The sequence below is a fragment of the Oxyura jamaicensis genome, chromosome 1, assembly GCF_011077185.1.
Source record: "Oxyura jamaicensis isolate SHBP4307 breed ruddy duck chromosome 1, BPBGC_Ojam_1.0, whole genome shotgun sequence".
Taxonomy (NCBI): Eukaryota; Metazoa; Chordata; class Aves; order Anseriformes; family Anatidae; genus Oxyura; species Oxyura jamaicensis.
Window position 1 is genome coordinate 160,698,827 of NC_048893.1, and position 16,279 is coordinate 160,715,105.

The following is a 16,279-nucleotide window of genomic DNA, read 5'->3' on the forward strand; positions in this document are numbered from 1 at the left end:
CTGGGAGTTATTGAAAAACACCTGAAAGACAATGCAGACACTGGTCGAAACTAACATGGATTCATGAAGGGAAAGTCATGCCTTACTACCTTACATCCTTTTTATGACAAGGGAAGAGAGTGTTTTTTTTTTTTTTTTTTTTGGGGGGGGGGGGGGGGGAATCCCCCCGGGGGGGGCGGGAGAGGGGGGTGTGTGACAAAGCTTTTGATACTATCTTTTACAGTATGGAGAAAAATGTCCAGTATACAGCTGGACATGTACACAGTACATAGGGTGAAGGGTTGAGCTCAAAGAGTTGTAGGAAAAAGGGTAACATCAAGCTGGTGGCTGGTCACTACTGGTTTTCCCAATGGCTCAATATTAGGGCCAGTTCTCTTCAATGTATTTATCAGTGACCCAGATAGGAGTTGACTGCCTACTAAGTAAGTTTGTGGATGATACTAAAATGGAAGGAGCTGTTGATTCCTATGAGGGTGGAAAAGCCTTACAGAGAGATCTTGACTAATCTAGAGAGCTAGGTAATCACCAGTCACCTGAAATTTAACAAGAGTAAGTGCTGGATACTGCACCTGGGACAGTGTAACCATGGATGTACATATAGACTGAGGGATATGTGGCTGGAGTGCAGTCCTGCAGAGAGTGATCTGGGAGTTTGATGGATGGTAAGCTCAATATGAGTCAACAATATGTCCTGGAGGCCAAAAGGACAAACCATATCCTGGGATACATTAACCATAGTATAGTTCAGACTGGATATTAGAAAAAAATCCTCACTGAGATGGTGGTCAAGCACTGGAACCAGCTCCCCAGTGAAGTAAGTGGTCATGGCCCCAGTCCTGCTGGGGTTCAAGAAACATTTGAACAATCGTCTTAGATACATGGTTTAAGTCTCAGGTTGCACTGTGTGGAGCCAGGAGTTAGACTTGATGATCATCACAGGTCCCTTACAACTGAGGATATTCTGTGATTCTCTAAAATGGTGGTAGACACATATATGAATAGAAAAATAGAAAATAGAGAAATGGAGAATTCACCTGTCTAGTGCAGGGCTACATCCATGCTGACAAATGTCATTGCTCCAGACAGTGAATCTGAGTTTGCAAGGCCAAGTGGGATGTGGATAGGGCTACTGTGCATTGCAGTAACATGACCACATCCACACTGTAATACACTCAGCCCTGGAGCACATCATATGCCTTTGCAGATTTCATTACCATTTTGTATGTGTTATTTCTGGTTCAAAGTGCCTAGAAATAATTTTAGGAGAGCATTGCAGCCTTCCAGATTACAGTGATTAAAAGGAATTACGTTTGTCTAGCAGAGGAGTAAGAGGGATGCATCTTTTCCTCCCACTTGTATTGGCAATTGGAGAAGCTCTTGAAGACTGGTGCGATGTCTCTCCTAAGCCAATATGTCTGAATCACTAAAATGGGAGATTACCAAGACCACCTTCAGCCTTGTCTGAAGCAGGCACCCATGCCCAGAAGGCCATACAGCAGGAAGAATCCCTATCCTTTTGTATGGACATAAAAGGAACAGATATAAAAGTCCATAGGAACATCTGTGTTTTCTGGGATTTTCCATTAGGATCTGTGGCAGGGAAGTCAGCCTCTTCTTTACTCTTGAGGAATAATTTGGACAGCCTTCACTGATGAGGTTTTGCTTAGCTTAGGGCCCAAAACTATATATTTCATTCTGTGGCCTGAAAAGGTTCTTCTACATGATGTTCATCTTTCACTTGATCCTTATCTGTGGACCTGCCAGGACTGTCCAATCTGAGGGTGAATTGTCCAGTTCCCTCGGTAAGGAAAATGTTAAGATTCTTGTATGGTTTCCAGTTTAGGTGCAAATACTAGGTATGGATACCAAGAGGCTCTTCCTGTAGAAGAGCTACAGGAACCTTTTTTCTGCTGGTCTGTGTTTTGTATGGAAACATTGTAAGTACGTTTACCCTTGCTGGGATAAAGAGCGTGACCCTGGTTACGTCTTGTCTTTTAGCTCATGGCATCACAGCATCACAACTGAAGGTCATGGAGGAATACCACTGAGGCTTTCACTCCCCCTTCTCCACTATGCCAATGTAGAGGATGGTATAGAGAGGATGCAAAGATGACATCTGTGGAGGTTTCTGCTTTGGAGGAGTGCTTGGATCTAGACCACATGCAGGGAGACCACAGCTCCCAACACTGTGCCTTTTCTCACAGTTTTGGGGCAAGCTGAGTGTGTGGGGCTGTTTTACCTTGTCACTTGCTATACCCAGGTGCAATGGGTAAAGCAATGGACCCAGGTGCAATGGTCCTCTGTGGCCATCCCATGCTAACATGCAAAAACAGATGCAAGCTGAAGGAACACAGTGGGTTAATCGGGTGTGAACAGTGCAGAAGAGCAGTCCTGGGTACAATGATGTAAAGAGAGTTACCTGGCCTGCAGCAAGTGACTTGTGGCATCCATGGTGGTATGTGGCACAGCTGGGGCCTTTGCCAGAATACAGTCAAAAATGGGGGCACTTCAGGCAGGAAAATCTCTGGGCAAGAGAATTTTCAGCAGAGGCTTTTACTTAGAAATTCATTACAGTTGCAGAAAATATCCTCTGAGTTATACTAAAATAATGGTTTTAGAAATATTTTTATTTAAATACATGGTATACCTCATAGCTTTTCAATCTTCAGGCTTCATTTGCGTTGAAGCTTAGTTTCCTCCATATGTTTACCATCAGCTGAAGAACCAGAGCTGATGAGTTGCTTGGAAATGTTTTGTCATGCTGTAAGGGAGTTTTTCTGCTTTGCAACTAAATGTTTTTACATTTAACTTGCACTGTTTCTGAGAAGAGATGAGTATTCACTGTTAATGCTGTTATTTCACACTTACATAATAGCTATTCATTTATTTCATGAGTGAATCTTTCCACTAAGGATTTCCAGACTTCACATCACAGTAGTCTGCAGTTGCATTGCAATTTGATGCAACTGTGGCTTGCACATAATTACTACAGAAAGGTACGTGATGCCACCATCTTCCCTGTAATGGAAGCTCTGGCTTGGATGATGCAGAGCACTCCCATTTGATCTAAACAAAATTGATTCAATTTAGTAAGTCAATCCCACTAAAGAGCATTTTGGGACTTAATAACATGCATGCAGTATGATAAAATGTGTGGTAACTGCAAAGGTAAATGGGGATCTTTTCCCAGAAGGCTATTAGATAAATTTGCAAATATATTTGTTCATCTGTATTTTTAAAAATCCTATGCAATTCTATAATCGAATGATCTATAGATATTTTTGTCATTATGTATATTTTATTTTCAGATTACATTTGGGATTCTACTGCTTAAGAATTTTATCAATTAAATCTAGTGAAATCAAAGCAAAAAATATCAAATTGGGTTGCATTTAGCACATTTTGGGATAGGCTGAGGAGTCAGTCAATTCCTTTTGAATATTGTAAAGTCATCAGACAAAGTATATGTCCTGTACTTTGGAAAATGTATGGGAGTAAGAGAAGAAGAAAAGTGAAAACTTTACCTTTATTATTCAACACTATTCTGATGTATACATAGCAGTTTTAGGGTCTATTTTCTGGAATTATTTTTGTATTTTCGAATCATTCAGACAGTTTGTACTCCATTGGAAATGCTATTTTATTAAAGGCATGGCTGTTTGGAAAATAGCAGTTGAGATCTTCCAGAAGCCTTCATTTCCCTCTTGATCCTGGAACTAACCAGATTTCTTTATTATTTTTTAACTACAATGTTGTATCTATTATTTTCTACTGTGAAGGTAAGGTTAATTTAGATTAATTGTTTGGCCATTCATGTTTGAAATCCTACAGAATTTACACCACATGAATGGGAGGAGCCTCTAAATAGGTTCAGGACTGCCATTTTATTGCTAAAGACATTTCACAGAATCACAGAATCACAGAATCACAGAATAGTCTAGGTTGGAAGAGACCTCCAAGATCACCGAGTCCAACCTCTGACCTAACACTACCAAGTCCTCCACTAAACCATATCCCTAAGCTCTACATCTAAACATCTTTTAAAGACCTCCAGGGATGGGGACTCAATCACTTCCCTGGGCAGCCTATTCCAGTGACTAACAACCCATTCAGTAAAGAAGTTCTTCCTAATATCCAACCTAAACCTCCCCTGGCGCAACTTTAGCCCATTCCACCTCGTCCTGTCACCAGGCATGTGGGAGAATAGACCAACCGCCACCTCGCTACAGCCTCCCTTCAGGTACCTGTAGAGTGCAATAAGGTCACCCCTGAGCCTCCTCTTCTCCAGGCTAAACAGTCCCAGCTCCCTCAGCCGCTCCTCGTAAGACTTGTTCTCCAGACCCTTCACCAGCTTCGTTGCCCTTCTCTGGACTCGAATTTTATTGCTTCTCTGGACTTGATTTATTGCTAAAGACTTAAGACATTGTTAAAGCATGCAGGAAGATGGCTTTACCCTGGCCAGATGTGGAGGTACCTGAATGCAACATGAGGAACTACAAAAGAAGACATGAGATCTTACTCAGAATAACAAGGAACTGGCTGTGAAGCTGCCAAATGTGACCAACAGTATCATAAGTGATGGATGGGTCTCACCGGCAATTGGCCTGAAGTTACATTAGAAATGGGTGAATGTCATAGACAGCTGAAGAAGAGCATCAGAGATCTTCTGGAGAGTAGTCCTGCAAGGTCAGCAATGCCCCAGTAACCCCATCCATGACACCATGTAAAGCAGAGATGACCTAAGGAACAGCATCAGAAATACCAAATCTGGGTACAGCTGTAGTGGGGAAAAGTATTTAGCAGAAACCTGTTTATCTGTGAGGGAAAATAGAAGGAGAAAAGGGAAGGAGGGGAAGAAAAAAGAGGAGTAAAAACAGGAGTCTGGAGAGAAGAATAAAGATTTGTATGGCGAAGCCTTGCATCTGATCACTGTCTGAGCTCCGTCTGATCATTGTCTGTTTCCTAATATTTTTCCATGCAACAGTGTTCTCTGCTTTGTGTGAGATCCTGGAGAGCTCAAAGCCAAACCAGCTGGTGAGGTCTAGGTATAGATACTGAAGGGACCATAAATCTAGAGGCTGGTTACTTGAGAGCTTAGGGGTCAGAGACCATATACTGGATGGACTACAGGTCTGTGCCAGCTACGAGAGACCCCATGTATGTTTCTACACATATGATCCTTTTGGGAATACATGTTTAGCTTTGCTCCTGGGCTGGACCTGGGAACAGGGACCAGCAGCAGCCTCACGTCCAGACAACAGGAAAGGAAAGATTTGTGTCTCAAAGCCTTTGGCTTTGCCTCCTCTTGGCTGACATTGCATGCACAACAACTGTTGTGCTCATTCCCACAGTCTTTCCTTTCCCTGTTCCTTAATCTCTTCTAAACTTATTATGATAATTCACAATAAATTCTGGAACTTCACACAGGATTTTAGTCTCTGTGTTATTCAGGGAGTGTCTGCAATCTGAAATCCATTATAATTATGTCTATTTTGCTGCTAGGATGACAGGCCAGGGAACATGTTAAAGCACACGATATACATTGACCCATGTACTTATATCTGCCTTCATTTGTAGGAAATGTGGAAAGTTTTAGAGATCATGCCAAACTATTTTAATGTCAATATGTTTTATGAGATATGTTAAATAATGTACACAGACATTCAATACTTTAGAAGTTCCTTACACTCAAAAATTCCTGAGAGCATACAGAACTTTTAGTGCTTTTCATTTTTGAAAGACTTGGTAGTGTTTTTTTGCATTGAACGTGTTATATAGATTATCTTAAATTCAGTAGCACAGAACTCATTAATAGATAGTTTTAAATACTAGCTAATTTTATTTTCTGAATCCTATCATATACTTAAAATATATAGTTTTATATTGTTGAGATCTTTCCTGCAGAGATAGTATCAGCTGCTATTTCAGATGTTACTACTACTACCATTATTATTATTATTATTATTATTATTATTTTTAAAGGAATGAAAACTATCTATGAAAAAACAGCAATCTATTTTCACAACTGAAAGTGATGACCACATCATCTAAGTTAGAGGCACAACAAACCATGGGTCTAATCTCAGCTATTTTGAAAACAAAATAAGTTGTTGAAAGCCTTTTTCTGATGGAAAAATATATGTCTAAACTTTATCTATCTATCTATCTATCTATCTATCTATCTATCTATCTATCTATTTAAAGAGCAAGATGTAAAAATGTTGGTGATTAATACAGTATCTTCCTTGACTGGTAATGTAAAGACCTGAATCACCTGCCCTGACTGAAAGGGCTCCCCTCTACATGTTGACCAGCAGACCTGGATAATCGGAGTGGATAAAGAAAATACTGCATCTTATAAAGTGACTTTGTATCTGGTTCTCCCTGCAATGCAACCAAGGCACTTTGCAACAGGAGGTTTCTCTGCTTTTCACCAGGCAACAGTAACAGTGAAACCCATTGCTTCCAGATGTGACTTGCTGTCATGATACAGTCCAGTTTTGTAATCATCATTACCCTCATCTGCTGTTGATCAAGCTGGAGCTGTACACTGTGACAGCTCTCCAATTTGTGACAGTATCGATGGTCTCCTGAACCTGACCACCCATTTGCTGTCATGACATCAGTTGCCACATTTTATGCTCTTGAACTTTCTAGTTTCTAGTGAACACTAGTTTGTAGTATTTGAAATACCTTACAAATACAAATTAACCTTTGATATTAAATATAGGTTTTTAACTTCTTCTTCATTCTTGTAATTATTACTTGCTGGCCCTTCAGGTTTTCCTATGTTATGTCCGTAAGCCATTCAGAACATTTAAGTTTCCTTTGAACATCTGCATTTAATTTTTACTTAGATTTCCTGCTTCTTCTAACATTTGTTCTGACAGACTGTTTGACCTTTGCTATTGTTAATTTGTTTTGTTAAAATTTTTCTTCCTTGGCTCAGTCTCATAGTGACATGACCAAGCTCCCATAGGCATTAAACTGCATTGTTTATCCCCAGCTAGGAGTTCCCATCAGCTGCTTCTCTGTGGAGGTCAGTGGCCCTCACAGCACTGTAATTCAATTGTATGCCCTGGATCCAGCCATACATCCATCAGCTGGATGTTGGATGTCATGTCTACTGTGAAATACCATAAAGCATAATGCTCTGAAGTGAGATTTGGGGAAAACCCAAATTTAGTGAGAAGTATGCTCAGTGTCACAAATTTTGCTGACTGTTCGAATTCAAATAAGTTTAACATAAAGATCGCTGCAGAAACTTAACAGTGGACACCTAGTAGCAATGAGCCATCAGCTACATAAATGTTATTATATAACTAAATTAATAATCCATTGAGGGATTAGATTTTCCTTGTAATCTGGTAAACTGAAGAAACTGGTGAGTCTTTTCCACCTAAAAACTGTTGTAGCAGATCTTCATATTCCTGGATCCCTCACAGAAATCAGTATTTCTTAGTTTCAAAGTTTGTTGCTATTGGATGATAGGCTGAAAAAACTTTCATGAAAATCATGTTGAAATAGCCAAAAGTTTAGAAATCCAAATGGGAAATTTCATTAACTGTATTTTTTTTTTCAGCTACAGTGTCAGACTAGACACGGTACTGTGAAATTTTTATTTTGCTTCCTGGACTAATAAAAAGAGGAACCTCTATAAATGCAGAACATCTATCAGAACCCACCAACCAGCTGTGCTTCTTCTTTGGCACCATGGCCAGAGGACCTTTTGCATAGCTACTTTCTAATATTTTCCCTGAAGAACTGCCTTCAAAAGCAACACCACAGTTTTTAAAGTTTGCTTAACAATTTTGAAAGGAGAGGTCTCACTGTGTGTTTTGACTGTTGCAATCATTTAATGGTGGTTACCAAAAGATGTTTATAAGAAGTGCATTTTGCTTGTGAATGGTGCTCTATAATCATCAAATGTATATAAACATATACATTTGTAGGCATTAGGTTATCTTCCTGACTAAAACTGTAACCAAATCCTTGTATTTTGTGGCCAAATCAGGTCTGGGGTAACTTGACCTGCTTAGTGAAAAAGCTTTGGAGAATCTCAACTGTTTAGCTTCCAGTGAACATCAGAGTTGGATGTTTCACAACATTCTGTGGAACATGGCTGTCAAATATCTCTGTTGTGTTGATCATGCATGAAAGACTGAAATCTTTTGCATCAGCAGGAACAGCATGTTCAAGATGTTCTTGACATACTGCTTCCTTTTTTTTCTGGCATAGATGTAGCCTCTCCTCACCAGGTGAGTCCCTTGAACAAGAAGAGAGAAAAAAATGCCTTATAATTTCCTGTCTCGATGTGCTGTTTAAGTGCACCTTATTTTTCTGACCAGCAATAATAGTTAAAATGCTGTAACAGACAGTAGTTCCTCTTCCCTATGTTTAAAGAAGATTTTCATAACTAATCTCTGAATTTCTGATACGACCTGACAACTTAAGTATATTAAATCATTAAGTTTCTCTTTATAATATGTAGCAAAACAGCATAGGAGGGCAATAGAAGCTCAAAATTTTCTGGCGAACTCTGGTGAGCCCTTGGATAATCCATGGAAAAAAAGGTAGAAGAATTAATCTAATTTACACTACAGTCTTAGAAACTCCTAAATCTTTCAAGTATACTTGTTTTGGCTCTGATTACACTTGGAAAAAAATGTAATCCAATTTTATATTGCTGTTGTATATAATTGCTTGTTCTTTGACTAAACATTCTTTCCCATCCAAAAATCCCCATGTGATTTGAAAACACTGCCCACATCACTGCTATATATGAATGTGTTGCTACTGGCAGAGAAATGACTATGAGTTTTTCTCAAAAGTTTTTATCAATTATCATTGATATATTAGGTATATTGAGGTATATCATATAATTAATTACATTATCCTAGGAATACAATAACTGTGGTCAATAGCAGGAGGGCAGGAAGAAGAGTAAGGCATTCTTTTTCTTTTTCTTCTGAATCGTTTTAATGTAAGCTTACACAGAATTCCCAGGACAGATCACATTCGACACAGGAAAAAAATATTCTTGCAAACCTGCATAAAGTCTGTTCTGTATTCAGATAGAATAAAGTCAGCATAATGAAAGGCAATGTTGGGCTCCTCCTGAGTCTCTGACAAAGGCACAAATATTGGCTTTTTATTCTTTGCTGCTCTACTATTCAAATAGAATAAAATATCAGCCACGCATTTTTTCTTTACTGTGTCTGAATGAGCTCTCTTGGCATTTCAGGCTTGGTGCATGGTGGGCTGGATACTTGAGTTTTAATTTTCTCATTCAGTTTAATAACGTAACTTTTCATGGTCCCCTCTCCTCCTGGAGACCTCTTAGCAATCTTTGCAAGATCTTTGTACACTATGTTTCAATATTAGTTCTACAAATAGTTTATATGTAGAATAACCCAGAAACCCCCAAAAGCACGTGGCAGCAACTGCCAGTGGGCCAATAGGCCACAGGAGCAACAGATAGGCTGTGGGGAAGCGTAATTCTGAAGAAACAAAGTTATCTATTTCTGTTTGAAACAGCTCTAAGAGCCTGGGGCAGGTTTCTTTCTCTGAAACTTTGGGCAGCTAAACTCATCTCTCAGCCTGAATGAGGCCCCAGGGGCCAGCCTTGGTGAATAGTTGGTAATCTAAGGGTGTGGCTTTTCACTAGTTGCAACACGATGAATTTTGACTTCAGCGGAGTTAGAAAATATTTTATTGAAGCATTTCCGCCTGCCTCCTACATGTGACAAGTGTCCTTGAAGAACTGCATCTTGGTGGTTACACCATGATAGATATTAGCAGGTCATCTGTTGATTGGTGGCTCAGAGGAAAATTATCTTTCTCCTCCACTCAGATGATTTGCTAAGACTCGCTCACAAAAAGCTGCTTTGTTTTCAACCCCAAACATTTTTCACCGCTTGTTTGGTCCATGCTGCAGCAGTGGCTTCCAGGGAAGGGGGCTGATGGTGGGGACCAAAGGTGAGCCAGACATACCTGCACACAGCGTAAGGAGGATACAGGAGATAAAGAATGTAGAAATGAGAAGGTGGGCATACAGTTAAAGGAAATGGCAGCAGGTGGAGAGCATGGGAATAGGAATTTCAGTATAGAAGTGGTAGAGGTAAGGGAGGGTCAGGATATTTTAAAGTCAAAGCCTATGCACTCAGAGCCATATGCAGTCTGCAGGGCGTGTGCCATGGATCTAAAGAGCAAGGCAAGGCAGTGAAAAATTTCAGGCTTAAGATCTTCTGTCTCATGCTGAGGAGTGTAGAAGCCTTGCCTTCATGCAGGGTATTTGGCTGCAGCTGTGAGTCCCTCTTCCTCACACAGATAAGATACTGCTGAGCTTCCTGGGCATCACAGACTCCCTGCTCACATGGAGGGAGCATTGCAGCATCTACACGTCTTTCTTTTCCCTTTGAGACCTGGATATATGTTGAGAGATATGGATGCACCTGACAGTCAAAAACCCGTGCAGAGACAACCCAAGCGTAAACTGGTTTAGGGTCTGGAAGCAGCAGGTTAACGTTAAGTGTGGGTTAAACACTACCCTTGTATTCACTCAAGGTCCGGGGCAGATTTTGCAAACTGTGCTAACTTTCGTGTTGCCATGGCTACTGTGTCCATCCTAGCTGGCTCAGACACACTTGAGGGTTTTTGTGTGAGTGGGGGGACTGTCTCTGACTGCATTTAGGTGCATCTTGTGCACTGTCGTCTGGACTGAGAATACTCTGCACGGACTGGATTTGTAAGCTTAGTCTTCCACTACTCCAAAAGCTGCTCTGCTGAAGGAGGTTGTGCAGTATTGAATCTACTTATGAATAAAACAATAAAGATGAAGACATTTCAGTGCTAATCTTAAAATTGTTCTCATTGCTTTTAGGGAAATGTAGTACTCAAATCGTTGTTCGCACTACACAAAGCTGAGGCTAAATTTGCTTGCGTCATATTTTCACATGAAAAAAATTAGCTCTACTATCGCTTTTAGTTTGGTATTTACAGAAGACACCTCAAAAGTGAATTTATTCCTAGCTCTTTGTGTGCTTCTACAAGAATAAAATCCAGTGAAGCCAAATATATTTTTGTCACAAGTGCATTCAGTGGTTCATGAGCTGTGTTCTCTTCCAATTTTGGCCTCAGCCAAGCTTTCCCCTCCTGATAAAGACTGAAAGTTTTCAGTCAGATTGCTGTAACATTATATATACAAAACAGTGCAAAATAACTAGGAAACGAACCTAAGGTTTTTGTGCAAGGTCATCTACACAGAGACACTGGAATCTGGAAAACTCCCAGAAGAGAAGAGTGGCTGAAGATTTATATACTTTCTTGGAAGATGGATAACACGTTCTGCTTGGCCAGGAGGCTAGAACACTTTTACAAAGCCCAGAAGCCCTCTCTGAATGCTAGCAGTATGTCTCTGTTTGTGGAAAGAAAGCATTTCTGTTCTGCCTTCTCTCTTCTGATCTGTCTGTAAGCACATTTTTCTTCGTGGATGTCTTTATGTTGTAAAGGACAGCGGAGCGGTTTTCCTTTGCCCTTGTAGGTAAAGGCCAGGATCACTGATGCGTGCTGTGCTCCAGCCTCCCTTCTTACCTGCACCCAGCACAGGACTAGCAGCATCAGCTGAGGATTTCCCCAGTACAACGGAATATGTAGTTACCACCTACAGGAGTAAACCGAAGAGTAGAGAAGGAAGCCTAAGCATTGGTCCCAGCTTTTCATAGCTGCTATCTGTTCTGCAACTTCAAATAAGAGAAAAGATGAGGTCTCCTAACTGTTTTGATGTAGTCATTTTTTACAGTGACTTTCGAAATCAGCTCTTTCCATTATAAGGTTTCCAAAATTGGAAAGCCACAAAAGTCACATTAAGTTATGTAGACTTACAACAACAAACCCAAGACTGAAAAGCTGTGCTGGTATGCAAGAACATGTAGCAATTCTTATATATACAGGGCTGAATTCAAAGCAGCTGATGTGAGTCTTTGGAGACTGGTGAACGTTGGGCAGCAGGGATGTAGTATTCTGGGAGATTTATCAGACAGGTATATCACATTCACTCCATTTACACCTTGTTTTGCTTTCACTTCCATGGCAGTCACCAGCCACATTGGAAGCACACGAATGAGGTTAAAGAAATTGCACGCGTAAGAATAGGGTGAGGACATCAAACCATTGCAAGGTTCCCATGAAGTGGAAGATAAAGTGCTATGGCACGTAACAGGCAATTTTCTCAGCATGTACATGGATAGACAATAGTTATCCACTTGATCTCACCTTTATTTTCTTCTTCTTCAGTGCAATCACACACATTTATTTATGTACATTTATTAGAATTTTTTGCTGTTATATCTGTATACACAGCATGTGTGTATTTAACCACAGACATATAACATACAGAAAGCTATCACTGCATCAGAAAACTCTATGGTATCTTCTAGTGGGTCCAAACACACTGTTAAAAACTTTAATTCTTGACCTGTCAAATTACCTTACAGCTTTTTCCAACTTTCAGAAAACTAGAGGTCTTTCTTGTTTTGATTGCGGAGGAGAAGGGGAAATGGTATAGCAGTTATCTAACCTTCTGTTTTTCCATCCTCTTAAGCCATTTACATTTTTACTCCTGCTCACTGTTGTTGGTCAGGAAAAAAAAATCACATGACTTGGACAAAAACTCAGAAAAAGATATTTTTGATTTTCTATTCCTTCCCCTCCCCCTCCCCCCTTTGTTTGTTTTCCCATATGCCAGATAAACATTTCTACACAGGCATCGCTACGTAGGCATCCGAGCACCACTGAAAACACTGTAGTCCAACCACTCCCATTTCAGAAAGAAGATAACAAGCAGAAAAAGGGAAGCTTTGGCTCCTTTTTGAAATGTAGATGCTGGCCTCCTAACTCTCATATTTTAGAGGGACAGATCTCATCAGATCTTCTCATCATCAGATCTCATCAGATCTTTCTTTCTCAAGAAAGAAAGAAAGAGTGGGTATCCAAGTAGAGTGAGTAGAGACAGTAGCTAGCTTTTCCCTCTGCTGAATGTAGACATGCTACGTGTCCGCATGTGGGTATAAATTGCTGCTTGAAGTTACACCCTTTTCAAGGTCACAGATGGAAACCTTTGGAGTTGGCAGGGTGATCCCTCTCTCCTGCCCAGATGTTTGAACAAAGGGTTTAACTACCAGCAGAGGGCCACCGCTCATCCATCATCATAAGGCCCCTGTGCTGCTCTGCTCTAGTACAGGGTATGGAAATGTTCAGTTCCTGGGTTAAACACAGGTCCTGAGCTTGAGCAAGCTGCAATTGTTAAGCCCTCCTCCAAGTTTCCAGGTGGGTAACAGCAGGGATATATCACCATAGATAAAGTTGAAAGTCTTCAATAAGATCATGACACAGCAGTGATAAGGCCTAAACAAGTGCTTAAACAAGGAAATGCTTCACAGATGGCTAAAAACTGGAGTGCTGGACTTTGGGCCAGATTTTCAAGCTCTTGTTTCATTCCATTTACCCAGGACTGAAATAGAAACAGCTAGAGGCAAAGAGGAAAAGCTAAAGTTCAAAATTCAGAGATTAGCAATGTGTAGCCTGCAGCTCAGCTCGTAGGCAGCTGTGCTCTGAAGCATGGCCAAAGAACATAGCTGAGAGAACTGAAGAAAAAGATCATTTTTGTTGGTAAAAGTTATTCACCTAGTGAAAAATAATTGATTCTTTTTGTGTATGATTTAAAAGCAACACTCATCTGTTATAAGAGGAGATGCCCAATAATGCAAATGTTAGTAGCTAGAAGAACACAGAAAGCAAAGTCAGACACAACAAGAGGGAACATTTTAAAATATTCCATGTTCAAGGACAAATAATTACCCTTTGAAGACTTTTTAAAACAAAAGTTTGAAAATTTCAATTTTCTGAAGTTTTTTCTCCCACAATTTTGTGATTAAGTTCATTCATGGAATTACAAATAGAGTTTTAAATATACACCTCTCTGTAACAAGAATTCTGGTGCTATGAGAGCGTTAGCTCAGCTTGCAAACATATTCCATTTCCTTCATTGCACTTGCATTATTTCCCATTTTTACGCTATTATTATTCTTCATAACTAGTTTCCCGTACTTTTCATGTGCAGAACACTGAGATAGCAAAGGAAGCCATAGATTCCTTAGACAGAAACTACGGGTAAAATTTATGTATTTACATTAATAAAAAAGATAGGACTTGAGTGATACATTTGCAGTTTTATGTACAGCATAAATCATTTACTTCTTCTCTGTTTGTGACAGTCTGCAGTTTAAGCAAATTATTTGCTGACACAAAATGTAACTGGAACTGTAGGTTCAGAAGCTTTGCTCTGCTCTTTTTTATCTGCTCCTTCTTCCTCCTGGTGTGTCTATATCTCCCCTGAAGAAATACTTTGAAACTCAAAGTTGGTATTTTTATGAGATGCATGCTGGGTAATAATATGAAGACCATATTCTAATTGTGCAAAAATGGCTTCTCTTTAAAAACAAGTATTTTCATAGTTCTTCCATCAGCAGCTAGCTTTTATTTTAAGCCGTGTGCATAGAGTGATTTCCCAGCGCCTGCTTCACACTCTTCCATCCCACAGCTTGAACTCCTTCCTCCCTAGAATCATGCTGTTTCATACATGGGAAGCTTTTAGAAAGAGCTGCAAAAGGCACCTTTTAATTTATTCCTTTCCAGTAAACCAAATGATTAATTCCAAAGCCAGTAGCTGACTGGTTAGATTAGAGTTGTCCTGGCACAGAGGCAGTCTGCCTTCTGCAGAGCATCAATTATTTCACTGCATGTGATGTGATTTTGGCTCCTGCTGGAACCAGTCTTCACGTGACAGAGAAACTCTATTCTTTAGAGAGTGGGAAGGGATGTCTCAGCATGACTGCCTCCTGCAGTTTCTTACCTTCTGGAGAAGGAAAGTCAGTCAGGGCTGTTGCCAGAGGCATAGATACCTCCCTCCCCTCCTTGCTCAGTGCTGATCTTACAGATAGGTGGGATGAGATGAAGGTCTTTGGACAGTGGGCATGGCTTTTTTCTCTCCTTCCACCTGCAACTTTGAGCCTGGGCAAGAGTAGAAGCAAGCTTTTCTGAGCATTATTTGAATACACTGGCATACAGTGGTCAGATCTGATATCTAGGGGTGAGATTAAAGAATTACAAGACAGGATTTGCTCAAATCCAAAATGATTCACTCCCCAGAAATTAGTGGAGAGATGACTCAAAAGCTTGCCTGCTCAGTGGGAATTTATATCCCATGACCAGTGTACTCGGCTGCAGGGTCAGGATGTTGCTGGAATATGTAAATCTCTAGGACTGGCTGCCAAGGTCAGCTCAGTGAGACTTCACTAATCCTTGTTGTCCTCCCTCTTTCTATCTTGGCTTCTGGTGTTGCACCACTTCCTTCCATCCCAAATGGATGGAATAAAACTTCAGACAATCCTCAAAGCCTCTGATACTCCTTAGTCACTGACATGTGCAAGCAGTAGAAAAAGCTCCAGTGTATGTGAGTTATCTTTCTTAGTCCTCATCTACTGAAACGAAAGTTCAGGGAAGAAGTCTCTTTTCAGTACTTCCTCCTTCTGCCTCCTTCTTTCTCTGCCTAATGTTGCTGCTTACCAATGTCTTGTGGCAGAATTAGAGAAGTGTTAGCATCAGAAGCGTTTTCAGGCAGCTTCATTTCTGTTCTGTTCTCACCACTGCTGGAGAAGGCAAAGGTCTGGCTAGTGGAAAACAACTGTGCTGTCTTGTCTGCACACTTTTGCCTTAGATCCTCCACTGCAGTTCAACCTTCCTCTCATTGCATCCAGCAGCAGCAATGGCACTTTTCCGCCTCTGTCTTGTAGCTGCCCATAGTACTCCTTGCACATCTGCTTTTAGGCTGTAGCTTTGAAGTGGACCCTGCTTTAAGTGGGATATAGACCAGGTGGACCCCAGTGGTCTCTTGCAATATAAATTGTTCCCTGTTGGTATGACTCTGACTTTGCATGTGTCTGGATAGGTAAGTGGAGTCAGTCCAGTCTGGGAACAATTTTGAGGAAAACTACATGATTTTCCACTGACAATTATTTAAGTTTGAAAGCTAATCATACTGGGCCCAGTGTGTAGCCTATTGTGTCTTCAGGAACCATAATGAAGGACACTTGGCAAATTAGATATCTGTGTTTTAACTGGGTGCTACTTTCAGGCAACTGTGCCAGATCATGAGGTTGTCTTATTGCATGTTTGAGTGGAGGAACGAAGGGCTAGATCAGTTTGCAAGTTAACCTAAAAT